The following is a 15,172-nucleotide window of genomic DNA, read 5'->3' as shown; positions in this document are numbered from 1 at the left end:
AGGTGACTCGGTGTTGCCTGGATGAGTCTACCCAAGTTTGTTCCTTCCAGCAATTCTGCACACATACAAAACATGTGAAAACGGATTAAAATATCTGCAAACTGTGAAGTTAGCACAAAGCGAGCAGGGGGTGATAGGTTGCTGCAGCAATTGTAAACACAAACAAACAATAAACCTGGGCAAAGTGCAGCATATTCACTTCTTGGCCTGCCATAGCATCACGCTAGCTTACTAATATTCTGTGTGTGTGTGTGTGGGACATTTGGATATACCCAGCCAGGCAGAGGAATGAAGAGAGAGCTGGAATCATGTGGCAATGAAGAGATCAGCTGAAGAAACTCAGTAGGTCGGGCAACATCTATGGAGGGAAATTGGCATTTCAGCTCAAGGCAATGCATTTAGAATGAAAGCAGAGAGGAAAACTAGTCGATATAAAGAGGTGGGGGAGGGGTGTGGCAAGAGCTCGCAAGCAATAGCTAGCAAGGGGCTGGGCTTTAGAAGGATAAAGGGGAATCTTGTTGAAACCTACCGGATCATGAAGGACCTAGATACAGTGGATGTAGAAAGGATGTTGCCAGTAATGGGAGAGTCTCGAACCAGAGTGCAGAGTCTCAGAATAAAAGGACGCAGCTTCAAATTGGAGATGAGGAGGAAATCGTTTAGCTAGAGGGTGGTGAATCAGTGGAATTGATTCACTGATTCGCCGCTGAACGGCTGGTTGAATCAGACAGTTGCGGAGGACAACACAATGCTGAGATTGATAGGTTCTTGATCAGTTGGTGTATCAAAGGTCACGGGGAGAAGGCAGGAGAAGGGGATTGATAGGAAAGATTAGATCAGCCATGATCGAATGGCAGAGTAGACTTGATGGGCCAAATGGCCTAATTCTGCTCCTATGTCTAATGGTCTCACCAGTGTAAAGGAGCACCGAATGCAGCAGACTAGAATCGTGACGTTTTTGCCGAAGCTGTCTCCATTGATAGTGAAAAAATAATTGAGGAGGCCTTTATAAATAATTCATTTCAGACGGTGGAAGACGCATTTAACAGAAACATGAATCAGCGCAGGAAATATGTGATGAGTCAGGGTCTGTGAAAGATGGGCTTCTGGTGGCTTCAGACGCATAACATGAATGTGTTGTTTCAGGTATCAACTTCATCACCTCTACCAGAAAATTAAATAGCAGAATTTTGTTTCTGCATTTCAAGGGTTTTCAACCCGACCTGTTAATTCAGTTTCGTTTTCGACAGACATCTTGTTTTCAGCATATCTTCTTTCTAATTTTATATTCATAAAGGTCACGTCCAAGAAGAGCTTCCTCTCATCAACCACCTGCATAACCCCAACCACAACCTTACCACAGCAACAAACTACTTAGATTTAGCTCTTGGGCTTAAAGGAATCAAGGGATATGAAAGAAAAGCAGGAACTGATTTTAAATGATCAGCCATGGTCATATTGAATGTGGTGCTGGCTCGAAGAACCAAATGGCCTACTCCTGCACCTTTTAATCTATGTTTCTATGTTCTATGTTTCTAAAGGCCAATCTCATTACTCATCTGTGCACTGCTAATGAGAGAGAACAAATGTTTAATGTGGAGGAAGGGCAAACAAACAAGTGGATTGTGTTTAAGAAGGAACTGCAGATGCTGGAAAATCGAAGGTACACAAAAATGCTGGAGAAACTCAGCGGGTGCAGCAGCATCTATGGAGCGAAGTATATAGGCAACGTTTCGGGCCGAAACCCTTCTTCAGACTCAGACAAGTGGATTGTGTTGTCCCGGCTGGTGGCGAGTGTCTTGACGGACGTTGAAGCTGTACCCATCTTAAAAAATTGAATGTGTTCCATTACACTGTCATTTTACAAGAATGATCCCAGGAATGAGTGGGTTAACCTATGATGAGCGATTGTCGGCACTGGGCCTGTTACTCGCTGAAGTTTCAAAGAATGAGGGGAGGCCTCATTGAAACATACAGAATAGTGAAAGGCTTGGATAGAGTGGATGTGGTGAAGATGTTTCCACTAGTGGGAGAGTCTAGGACTAGAGGTCGTAGCCTCAGAACTAAAGGACTTTATTTTAGGAAGGAGATGAGGAGAAATGTCTTTAGTCAGAGGGTGGTGAATCTGTGGAATTCTTTGCCACAGAAGGTTGTCGAGGCCAAGTCAGTAGATATTTTTAAGGCAGAGATAGATAGATTCTTGATTAGTACAGGTGTCAGGCATTATGGGGAGAAGGAAGGATAATGGGGTTAGGAGGGAGAGATAGTACAGGCATGATTGAATGGCAGAGTAGACTTGATGGGCCGAATGGCCCAATTCTACTATCACTTATTACATCTTTAAATGGCAGAAGGCTTTGGTGAGTAACCAGCATTGTTACTATTGTCTGGCTTCTTAATAGCCCTGTCCCACGGTACAAATTCATTCCAAGAGCTCACCCGAGTTTAAAAAAAATCAAACTCGTGGTAAGCACGGGGAATGAATGCAGCGGGTACGTCGGAGCTCGGGGACATCTCTTAGCGGCTCGTAACGCTAACTGCAGGTACTCGGGAAGACTCGCTAACGGCAGGTAAGCACGGGAAGACTCGTGAAGATTTTCAACATGTTGAAAAATGTCCACGAGATCCCCGAGTACTGGCGAGTGGCCATTACCGTAAATCTCCGAGTTCAAATCAGGGCAAACTCAGGAGAGCTCTTGGAATGAACTCGTACCGTGGGACAGGGCTTTAACCATGAAACTTATAGATACCAACCTCAAGAGCAATCTCAGTGCTCGTCTATGCGCTCCCTGACTTTTCAATTTTTATGTCCACTTTCCAGCATTTGCAGGTTTTTCATTTGATCTTAAACACTTCCCCAAGTCAGAACCAAACAGGTAGCACCCCTCGCCTTTATGTGTGGACTGAAGGCGTACCGCTATGTTCACCTTGTCAATGTCATAAAGATAACTGATCAGTGCTCTCTCACATGAGTGGAATGAGCAAAGATCAACAGTGGACTGCAGGGCCACTTCTTTAATATCAGTTCAGCACAAGGAAAGTCAAAAGGATGGGGAAATTTAATAAAATGTTGAAAGATATATTTCATAGCTCCCAATTCTACACCATATTGTGAAAGTAGGTCTAACAAAGAGATTAATGGGAAGTTTTATTTTTAATTAACAGGTAGCTCTGCTGTTACACACGTTTTCACAATGCAAGATAGTCACAAAAAGCTGGAGTAACTCAGCGGGACAGGCAGCATCCCTGGAGAAAAGGAATGGGTGACGTTTCGGGTCGAGATCCTTCTTCAGACTGTTCCTTCCTACACATTTTCACAATGCAAATTGGATATGAACTCGAGACATTGGGTATTTTTAAGGCACAGATTGATCGGTTCTTGATCAGGAAGGGTGTCAAAGGATGCAGGGAGAAGGCAGGAGAATGGGGCTGAGAGGAAAAAATAGATCAGCCATGATTGAATGGCAGAGTAGACTCAATGGGCCGAATGGCCTAATTCTGCTCCTACACCTTATGCTCCGCTGGCCCTTACACAATGAATTAGGAACACGCTGTTTTTCTACGCAGGCCTAATTGGTTTTATCGCGATTTCAATCGGGAATTTTAGGTCCACTTGGAAGTTACTTTGAAAATTTACAAGCAGAAAAAAAAGACTCTTTTAACAAAAAATGTTCCATGCAGCCTCCATGCAGTAATCATTCTCTTAAGAACACAGTTGCTACTTTAAACACAAGTTGTCATTGAAATTGGCTTCTATTAAAACTTGGACAATGATACTCTATTGAACAATGTGACATGCAGCCATTAATATTTTAGTTCAAAAAAATCTAGGAGAGAAATAACTTTGTCACTGCTAGTCTGAAACTCCCCAGCCCAGAACCCACTTCTCCCCATTGACTCATCATTTTTTATAACTGGAGGTTTCTTAGTCTCATTATGGCAGAACTACCTGTATCCCAGTGAATGCACTCTAGTGTTCATGATACAACTACATAAGTACTGCTTGACTGTGACTTTTGATGGGACTAAAATAAATACAATTGACAGTGGAGCATCTTAAGGAGGTGGAGCATACTTATGGATAAATCATATTAAACAAACACATGGTTAACAGCAATGCATGGGGAAATAAGATGGCATAGCATTTTTTTTACTGGGTGCATTCGTTCATTTCTAGGACTTGCTCAGAAGGTAACATTTGACACTGGAATTAACCACTTACATACTCCTTATGCATGCTGCGAAAGTGCATGGAGTAGTCCTATAATTCCAACTCATCGTTTTCTTCCAACGCAACTTGTTGGCAATAACCCGGCTCTATAAGGAAACATAATTCCTTTATATGGAGCCCACAGCATGTGCCCCGAGCCAAACTGTATATGGTCAGGAATATACAGTATTAGATCCAATGTTGATGTTTCAGCCTGATGACATTCTCATGAGAATATGATGGCAGGAATGCTGAGGATTTGCTCAAAGCTGGCGGAATCTGTCGGCAGGGTACATGTGTTACCCTTGCTGGCAACGAGCATCTTGACTGAGCAGTAATCTTCCATTACACTGCCATATGTAAATGGTGGAAAGGTTTTGGTGAGCCACCAACCTTGTCGCTCTCCTCTGCCTTTGGAGCCATTAAGGAAACCTAGTTATGTTTCTAATCAATAACGATGCCAGGCAAATTGCTGGACAAAGATTCAACACTGTTAATGCCTTCTAATGTCAGTGGATGATGGTCAGACTCTTATGATGGTGATAGTCAAGCAAAAGTACATAGGTTCTTCATAGGCAAGGGAGTGAAAACTTCCTGCAGTAGACAGGAGTGGGAAGTTGAGGTTACCATCTTATCAGCCATGATCTTATTAAACAGCAAAGCAGACCCAAGAGACCAAACAGTCAGTTCCAGTTCCCAAGTCCTATGGTCACGTTTATATTCATTACTTGGTACTTAGCACCCCCATCCAAATGTTTCCCAGGTATTTATGTGGACATTAAATGTTTTAACTTCTATTTTAAAGAGTTCCAGGGAGAATTCCCCGTGACTGGTGTTGGTACCCTATTGTAACCACAAATACTCCTCTGAGTCTCGGTCTGAAGATGGGTATCGACCGGAAACATCACCCATTCCTTCTCTCCAGAGATGCTGCCTGACCCGCTGAGTTACTCCAGCACTTTGTGTCTGTCTTCAGTCTGAAGAAGGGTCTCGACCGGAAATGTCACCCATTCCTTCTCTCCAGAGATGCTGCCTGTCCCGCTGAGTTACTCCAGAACTTTGTGTCTACCTCCTCTGAGTTTGATATACTCCAGTCAATGCCGATACCAGACATATCAACAAATACCAGACATATTGATGAACAAATCACAATCAAAGCAGGACTTGTTGGCCCACCTTGTCCATGACAATCATGATACCAATCTATGCTAATCCCATTTGCCCACATCCCTCTACTCTTTTCCTATCCAAGTACAGTTTTGACAATGATAATACCATTAAGCATTAAAAAAGTGATAATCAAACCCTTTTAATGGAGATGCACCTGTAAAATTAGTTAATTTCTTGGTAAGGAGAAGCTGGTTCAGTGTCACTGGGGTCTTGAATGCTGCACTCAGGCATGTTCTGCCTTGAATGCCATGGAAGATATTCTCACCTCACCTTCACACTATAGGCAGAACTTCCTGAGCAAACTTTCATTCAATCCAATAGCTTCCAATATGGCAATACTACTGAAGAAGCTTGGCTACAGGTACTGCCAGCTTTGGTGCAAATCTTCAGCATTATAGCTATCATATTCTAATAAAAAGTTTCATAAGCCTGCAACATTAACTATTCTCTCTGCATAAAGAGATGCTTGATGGTTGGCATGGACATGATGGGCCAAAGGATTTGTTTCCATGCTGTATGACTGAGATGCTAGGAGTTTAAGTTTAGAGATACAGCATGTAAACAGGCCCTTCGGCCCATGGAGTCTACGGTGACCATCGATCATCCATCCGTCATTCATCATCCTCCATCGATCTATCGATCATTCAGAGTCTGAAGAAGGGTCTCGACCTGAAACGTCGCCTATTTCCTTCGCTCCAGAGATGCTGCCTCACCCGCTGAGTTTCTCCAGTAGTTTTGTCTACCATCCATCCACTAGTTATATGTTCTCCCACTTTCAACATGCTACACACTCTGGGCAATTTACTGAAGCCAATTAACCTACAAACATACTCATTGTTGGAAAGTGGAAGGAAACAGGAGCACTTGAAGAAAACCCACGTCGTCACAGGGAGAATGTACAAACTCCATAGACAGCACCCATGGTCAGGATTGAGGCAGTATTTTCTTCATTTCAATTATTTTAAAAATAGATCCCTCCCCCTCAATATTTGATATCAAAATATACTCATACAGAAAATGTAAGTGGATGTCGAAAAGTGCCTGCTGTGAAATGCATTGTCAGAGAATAAATAAAATACATTTCCCAGTAGACATGATTTTGTATTATTGAGCATAAAACAGTTCCCTGTGAAGCTTGGTCAACTTTTTAAAGAAATTGTAGACACAAGGAACTGCAATTTTGAGCAAAACACAAAGCGCTGGAGGAACTCAGGGAGTCAGGCTGCATCCGTGGAGGGAATGGACAGATGATGTTTCAGGTCAGGACCCTTCCTCAGACTCAGATGGACCCTGACCATTATGTTACCCATCCATTTCCCTCCCCATATGCAGCCTGATTCACCGAGTTCCTCCAGCATTTTGTGTATTTATCTTAAGGACCTGTTTTAGACTTACAATGGGTGAGTGATGAAATGGCCACTGCATACAAGGCTTATTCTCATCCAGCCTATTGTCCCTATACTGTCCCTGGCAATCCAATGGATGTCAGTGAGTCTGGCTAGATAGCATTCTGGATAGCAGTCTGAAGAAGGGCTCAACCCAAAACGTCACCCATTCCTTCTATCCAGAGATGCTGCCTGTCCCGCTGAGATACTCCAGCACTTTGTGTCTATCTTCGGTGTAAATCAGCACCTGCAGTTCCTTCCTGTACACTTGGCATTTTCAGTAACCTGGGCAACAGCAATGTTAGCCATAACTTTTTCCACAGCAGATGAGTGAGAATTCATCAATACTTCAAACTGCTGCGATATTTTGACCATATTTATGCATGCATGTGGAGAGTGGGAGTAGAAAGTGATCATTTATCGCAGTCAAATAAAAGATCACTTGAGCAAGATTACTGCCGGGCGGTCAGTGTTGTGCAATTACATCCTCACACATCGGTCGGTGCCTTGCTGGCTAGAGCAAGGTTGTCTCATGTGGAGCTTGAATACAAGAGTTGTAATTAGGGGGAATTGTAAATTGTAAATGGTAATTACAAGAAAGTTGTAAATTGGGTAAATTGGCTCCTACAAGATCAGCAAATGCTTTAACCAAATGATAGTAGAGAAACCAAATGAAATTGTGTGGAGCCCCACTCTTTCTCCTACGCCAATACTCTTGCTCAAGGGCGGCAGAGTGGTGCAGCTGGTAGAGCTGCTGCCTCACAGCGCCAGTGACCCAAGTTCGATCCTCGCCTATGGTGCTGTCTGTGTGGTGTTTGCATGCTCTTCCTGTGACTGCGTGGGTTTCCTCCCACATCCCTATGACATACTTTAGTGTAGACTAATTGGACTCTGTAAACTTGCCCCTAGTGTGCAGGGAGTGGACAAGAAGGTGGACATAGAACTAATGTGAATAGGTGATCGATGGTCATTATGGATTTGGTGGGCCCAAGGGCCTGTTTCGATGTTGTATCTCTCAGGTCCATCCCAGTGTGAGCCCAGCCACTTATAATGGTCACCTCATATTTTGCTTGGGCAGCTTACCACCCAGCGGCATGAATAGTGATTTCTCTAACTTCAAGTAACCTTTACATCTCCTCACTCTCCATCCCTCCCCCACCTTAATCGTCCTGCTAGTTTCACTGTTGTCCTGCTGAGTTTCACTGTTGGTATCACTCATCATCACCTTCCCCACAGCCAACAATGGACCAGTGTGAGCTCTATCTTTCCTTGACCGTCATTGCTTTTTACATATCTTTCATTCATTTGTTCTATGTACTTTTATATCTCTCATTTGCCTCTCCCCCGACTCTCAGTCTGAAGAATGGCCTCGACCCAAAACATCATCTATTCCTTTTCCCCAGCGATGCTGCCTGACCCGCTGAGTTACTCCAGCATTTTGTGTCTTTCTACGCTTATGATGATTTGCAGTGGTGCCTAGATTAGTTTTGCCCCATTCCCTGGTTGCCTCCTTTGGAATCTTGCTCTGATCCATGCGTTTGAACCAGCAACAAAAGCCGCATTCCTGGTTGACTTTCCAATCCAGTTAGATTCCAATTCCGTTCAAGGGTCACTCCAGCTTTAGACTTCAACAATGCTGTCTACAGATAGATTTTTGTTTAGTCCAGGTGTCAGATGTTATGGGGAGAAGGCAGGAGAATGGGGCTAGGAGGGTGATAGATCAGCCATGATTGAATGGCGGAGTAGACTTGATGGGCCGAATGATACTCCTATCACAAACGACAAATGATCTGTGCCACCGGAGCCACGCTCCATCCATCGAGGCAATGTTTCACTTCCCCTGATCTGTGGAATTCTCTGCCTCAGAGGGCGGTGGAGGCAGGTTCTCTGGATGCTTTCAAGAGAGAGCTAGATAGGGCTCTTAAAAATAGCGGAACGGGGTACTGATTGGGGATGATCAGCCATGATCACATTGCATGGCGGTGCTGGCTCGAAGGGCCAAATGGCCTACTCCTGCACCTATTGTCTATTATCTCCATGGAAATGAACGCTGGGATAATGAAAGTGCTGCGGGCAGTCAGAGTCAGAACACAACGACACACACCTCCCAAAGTGCTTCCACACCAGCAAGGTCAACAACCTTCCTTACTTCAACCACCAAAGACCACGCATGCATGCACACGCTGAGTATCTCCTAGTTTTATAACTATCCGCGTTCTTTCTGGTAGTTTGTGCGTTTCTGGACGGATGCTATATTTTAAAAAAAACTGTCTAGCTCAACACAAAGTAGTTAACAACGGCCACAGTGGTCGGCATTGTCCCTGTTTTAAATCACACTGTGCCTGGGACTCTGGCTCCCGCATAGAACCGCCGGCTTCACTAGATCATATCACAAGTTCGTGCAGCAAATTGTCTCAAATGTCGCCGCGCAAAGTGGAACAACGAGGGAGGGGGGCACAATGTTAGCTAGGACTAGGGGGCAAGGAAGAGTGGGGAAGTCTTACTTGTGTTTCCAGTACTCTTGGGGGCAAAGTCCGGGGTTGAAGGCGGCCAGGTCACGGCTGACCGCTCCTTGCGTCCAGAGCTGGCCAGCGGGTGAAATTCCAACGCTGCGATTTCATCCTGAGCTCCGGGTAGTGTCCGATCCCAACGCAATCCCCCCCTCCTGCCCGGGGGTAACGGCGCGGCGGTCCAAGTTAGACTCGCTCTTCAGTCAGTGCCGTCCTATCTGGAGAACGTCCAGCAATTCCGTGGCTGCGGTCGGTGGAGCAGTCCTCTCCTCCTCGTCCTCTCCTCCTCCTCGCCCCCGAGAGATGCAACCAGGTCCGGGCCGGGGCTGGCACCGGCACCGCGAGTGAACCCTAGCGAAGGAGGGACCAGAAACCTAGGAGATGCAACGCTAAGTTGTGCTGAAGTGCCAATGGGTGTGGAGAGGCTGGGCGGAGCTAGCCGGCCGACCTGGCAGGGGGTCAAAAGAGAAGTTGTCAAACAAACTCTCCAAGACTCTAAGCTAGACAAAAATGCTGGAGAAACTCAGCGGGTGCGGCAGCATCTATGGAGCGAAGGAAATAGGCAACGTTAAACGTTGCCTATTTCCTTCGCTCCATAGATGCTGCTGCACCCGCCGAGTTTCTCCAGCATTTTTGTCTACCTTCGATTTTCCAGCATCTGCAGTTCCTTCTTAAACATCTCCAAGACTCTAGTTACCCGGGCAGGCGGCGAAGCAGAACAGAGAGTGGGGGATGTGAAAGCATTGAATGCCTCAACGCCCCAGTCTCACTGAACCGAGACCACACAAGAGACAATTCGGCCCATCAGCCTCATGTCGGTTCTTCAAGTGGGAACCCCTTCAGTCCAGTCTGAAGAAGGGTCTCGACCCGAAACGTCACCTACTCCTTCTCTCCAGAGATGCTGCCCGACCCGCTGAGTTATTCCTGCTATTGTGTGTCTTCCTTCTCTTCATCTTCCCCTTCCACTCATCTACCTGCTCCCTTTCCTCTCCCCGGCTACTCATTTTCTTCTCCCCCTCTCCTCCTCCCCTCCTCCATCGCTCCAACCATCCTTCCTTCTCCGCTTCCCCTCCTCGGCTCCTTCTCCTCCTCCTCCCCCACTGCCCGACCTCCTTCCCCTCCTCCATTCTCTTTAATTTGGTTTAATTTGTTATCGCCGCATGGACCATGGTCCAGTTAAAAGCTTTTTGGCACAATTTTCAAGTCCCAGTTGTTGCAAGTGCAGGGATCTTGATCTGACCATGAAGGTCTGTTGGCCTCTGAACTGTGAACTATAACAGCCTATTGCATTTTATCTGTTTATTTATGTATATGTTATATATATATTATATATATGTGTGGTCTATGGTATATAGACACACTGATCTGTTCTGTATTTATGCCTACAATATTCTGTTGTGATGCAGCAAGCAAGAATTTCATTGTCGTATCTGGGACACATGGCCACAAACTCTCTTGACTCTTGACTTGACAAAAGAATATGTGTGTTATGATTGTGTTTATAGTTTGTTTGGTTGTTTGGTTGTTTGTCTTTTGCACAAAAGTCCGCGAGCATTGCCACTTTCATTTCACTGCACATCTCGTATGTGTATGTGACAAATAAACTTGACTTGACTTGACTTTACTTGACTTGACTCCTGGCGGCGTTGCCGGGTTGGCCTGGCCTGCCCAAGCTCTCCTAGTTGTGCCGCTGTGCTTCCATTTACCTTGCTTTAACTCTACATCACTGAGATCAATTTACCACCAGGCTGAATGAGTCAATTGAGAAAACAAGAGGTTCACTGTTCCCTTGCAAACAATTCCATGTCATTGGTTCCCACATCTCATTTGAGAACTCTGTGGAATAAATTTAGAAGACGGTTGAGGTTTCAATGAAAATCTGTTTGTGCAAATATCATTCGAGATTTCTGAGCATATGTATACAAACTGAGTTGTAAAATGGAGCAATAATCGAGATACACTCCAGAGGCCTCGAGGAGAAGCAGCTGGTTTTAATTCAGATCATGATAACTAATCAACTTTGACTGTAACTAACCAACAGCTAACAATCCACCTGGTGCGGTAGATGTTCACTTATTTTAGTTTACTTTACTTTAGAGATAGAGGGTGGAAACTGGCCCTTCGGCCCACCGAGTCCGTGCCGACCAGTGACCACCCCATGCACGAGCACTATCCTGCACACTGGGGACAATTTGTAATGAGCAGAAGGCAGTTAACCTACAAACCTCTTCGTCTTTGGATTGTGGGGGGAAACCAGAGCACCCAGAGAAAAACCCACGCAGGTCACAGGGAGAGCATATAAACTCCGTACAGACAACAACCGTAATCAGGATCGAATCCGGGCCTTTGGCGCTGTAAGGCAGCAACTCTACCGCTGCATATCCTTCTTAGGATCTCTTTGGACACGTTTAAGGAGCATCCAGGAGAGATAGATGACAATAAGGGTGGTGCGAGCAGAAAGCTGAGAACACACAAGAAATTATCCTTCAGCTGATTCACCACTTTCTGTCTGAAAAGGATCCATTTATTCAAACGTTTTGCTTTCGAGGTGACATTCAGTTGTCAATCCACTAGTAAATCACCTTCAATAAACTGAGGAGATTATTTTATTTACCATCATGCTTCAATTGGGTTGGATATGGAATTAAAATGTAATTCAAGAAGACACAAAATGCTGGAGTAACTCAGCGGGTCAGGCAGCATCTCTGGAGAAGGTACACAAAATGCTGGAGTAACTCAGCGGGTCAGGCAGCATCTCTGGAGAACATGGATAAGTGACATTCCGGGTCGAGACCCTTCTTCGGAAGATGTTTCTTCCGAAGAAGGGTCTCAACCCAAAACATCACCTCTCCATGTTTTCCAGAGATGCTGCCCGACTTGCTGAGTTACTCCAGCACTTTGTGTCCTTTTGTGTATTAACCAAAATCTGCAGTTCCTTGTTTCTAAATATTATAACTCTTTGAGTTCAGTTTATGGCCATGGTTGGCTTAAGATCAGGTTTCAATATTATACCTAATAGGACCACCAAAGGTTTAGTCAACTATTCGATTGATAGATCAACCTTGTATCTTCAAAGGGCACGATAATATTTCACATGAATAAAGTTTAAATCAGCTGGATATGGAAAAGATGCAAGGTGTCAAAATAGTTTGAACTTCCTGCAAAGAAATTTGGTCACGTGGCATGAACAGAAACAGCTGGTCAAAGTCCATTCAATGCTCAAATATAGACACAAAATGCTGGAGTAACTCAGCAGGACAAGCAGCATCTCTGGAGAGAAGGGATAGGTGACATTTCGGGTCAAGACCCTTCTTCAGACTGTGTTTTAAACCAGCATCTGCAGTTATTTCCTTCCAACACAATGCTCAAAATACTCCATCGTCTCCATAATTATACCAACCTCATCCACAGCATTTCCACCAGGGGGGTAACATACATCGATATCATGCAGGCAAACACCATCATTTTATCAAACTAAAGCAATCTGATTTAATTGTAATTAGAAGTCATTCCCACGAATGGAGATTGCTTATATTTATTTACCTCCTGTAAATTATTCCACAATTAATTGTAATCTGGGACACAAAATGTGAATGGATAATAAAAAACAAGTTCAATAATAATACATTTCAAAAAGGATCTGAATACATGTGTGAAGGTTTTTAGGGCTGGAGCAAAAGAACAGAGGAGAAGGGCGAACTGGAGAACTCTAACAAAGTGCTGACACAGCACAAAATGACAAATGGCCTCCTCTTCCACAGTGTCAATGGCTGAATAGCTGATTATAATGCCCCATTAGACACTTTGGATCGGGTGAATTCACTGCAATCCTTTTATCCTCAAGAATTCCACTTCCATTCCGGCATTGGACTCAATGGAAAAATTCATTAAAACATTTTCATTTGGACACTTGTAATGAAATTAATGAATAATTAAACAGAAGAGGTTCTTCACAGAAAGACTGCGAAACGAGTGACATGCTTTTCTGAAGCCCGTCGGAAAAGCATCGTCCTTTTAAGATCATTTTAGCTGCCTACAAGCCAGTACTGAAGAACGTCATATGGATTAGGGAATCAATAGCTGAACATTGTGACTCCAGCTCTGTTCAGGTAGATTATGGCAGGAAATACGACCGAGAGTCATTTACTTTTGTTACCAAACCATTGGCTGACTTTGAAGGTTAAAATGCAATCGTGAAAAAGTTCAATGGGCGATATAAGAGAGTGGGCAAAGTTCAGCAGCCAGTTCTTGGTGCAGGTTAGCAGCTAGATTCCTTCGTACTTATCAGATATCTTTTCTTAGTTAATCATTTACTAAATTATGTATTTTTCAACAGTTGCTGGCAGTAGGGTGAGAAGGGTTACAATGTTAATGACTGGACTGCCAAGAATATCATGTCAAGTAACAAGGTTCCTTGAAGTGGGCAATGTTCCCTGACTGACAACCCCAAAGGCCTAGGTTCGATCCTGACCTCCGCACTGTGTGTGTGTGCGTGTGTGTGGAGTTTGCAAATTCTCCCTGTGACTGCGTGGATTTTCCTGGGAGCTCCAGTTCCCTCCCAACGTGCGGGTCGGTGGGTAAATCGGCCACTGTGTGGGCGAGGCGTAGAATCCTCGGGGACTGGATGGGAATGGGGGGGGGGGAGAATGAAACAGGAGGAATGTAAAAGGGTAGTCAGCACGGATTCAGCGGGCAGAAGGGTCCAAATGAAATGGTGACAAGCTCAATGTTACTATAGCAACAAGTGAACAATGTCAGCCAAGGAACGTGAGTTTTTCAATGAAGTGATGTTTTGGCATTATTTTACCATATCATTTTTTTGATGGAAGTGATAAAATTCTAGGATGCCGTCGCAGTGGTGCAGTGTTCGCGTTGCTGCCTTGCAGCGGCGGAGACCAGGAGTCGATCCTGACTATGGGTGTTGTCTGCATGGAGTTTGTGCGTTCTCCCTGTGACCGCATGGGTTTTCTCCAGGTGCTCCAGTTTCCTCCCATGCTCCAAAGACGTACAGGTTTGTAGGTTAATTGGCTTGGTAAAATTGTAATTTGTCCCTAGTGTGTGTAGGATAATTAATCGGCGTGGACTCAGTGGATTGAAGGGCCTGTTTCTGCGCTGTACCTCTAAATTTGAGTATAAGAGCAGGGAGGTTCTACTGCAGTTGTACAGGGTCTTGGTGAGACCACAATAGTATTGCGTACAGTTTTGGTCTCCTAATCTGAGGAAAGACATTCTTGCCATAGAGGGAGTACAGAGAAGGTTCACCAGACTTATTCCTGGGATGGCAGGACTTTCATATGAAGAAAGACTGGATAGACTCGGTTTGTACACGCTAGAATTTAGAAGATTGAGGGGGGATCTTATAGAAACTTACAAAATTCTTAAGGGGTTGGACAGGCTCGATGCAGGAAGATTATTCCCGATGTTGGGGAAGTCCAGAACTAGGGGTCACAGTTTAAGGATAAGAGGGAAGTCTTTTAGGACCGAGATGAGAAAATCATTTTTTACACAGAGAGTGGTGAATCTGTGGAATTCTCTGCCACAGAAGGTAGTTGAGGCCAGTTCATTGGCTATATTTAAGAGGGAGTTAGATGTGGCCCTTGTGGCTAAAGGGATCAGGGGGTATGGAGAGAAGGCAGGGATGGGATACTGAGTTGGATGATCAGCCATGATCATATCGAATGGCGGTGCAGGCTCGAAGGGCCGAATGGCCTACTCCTGCACCTATTTTCTATGTCTATGTTTCTATGTAAACTAAACTAAACTAAATACTGCAGAAATAACAGTGTGTCTCTGCTGGAAGACTGTCCACTAGTGTCAGCTCCACACCACGGCTTAGTTTCATATTGCTACCCTCAGCTTAACCACCTGCTAATCTTTCAAGATTTTTTTGGCACCTA

At 44.6% G+C, this 15,172-nt stretch overlaps 1 protein-coding gene across 2 annotated transcripts in view; it reads right to left on the bottom strand.

Moving 5' to 3' along the window:
• Nucleotides 1-9,680, bottom strand: part of frmpd2 (FERM and PDZ domain containing 2) — a 145,947-nt gene extending 136,267 nt beyond the window's left edge. For both annotated transcript variants that reach the window (XM_033012960.1, XM_033012961.1), the window contains exon 1: nucleotides 9,270-9,680. The gene's annotated coding sequence lies outside the window, so the exon portion shown is untranslated. The remainder of the gene's footprint in view (nucleotides 1-9,269) is intronic.
• Between the last annotated feature and the right edge of the window lie 5,492 nt (nucleotides 9,681-15,172).

The sequence above is a fragment of the Amblyraja radiata genome, chromosome 37, assembly GCF_010909765.2.
Source record: "Amblyraja radiata isolate CabotCenter1 chromosome 37, sAmbRad1.1.pri, whole genome shotgun sequence".
NCBI lineage: Eukaryota > Metazoa > Chordata > Chondrichthyes > Rajiformes > Rajidae > Amblyraja > Amblyraja radiata.
The sequence above is the reverse complement of the archived record's forward strand: the minus strand, read 5'-3'. Positions and strand labels throughout refer to the sequence as shown.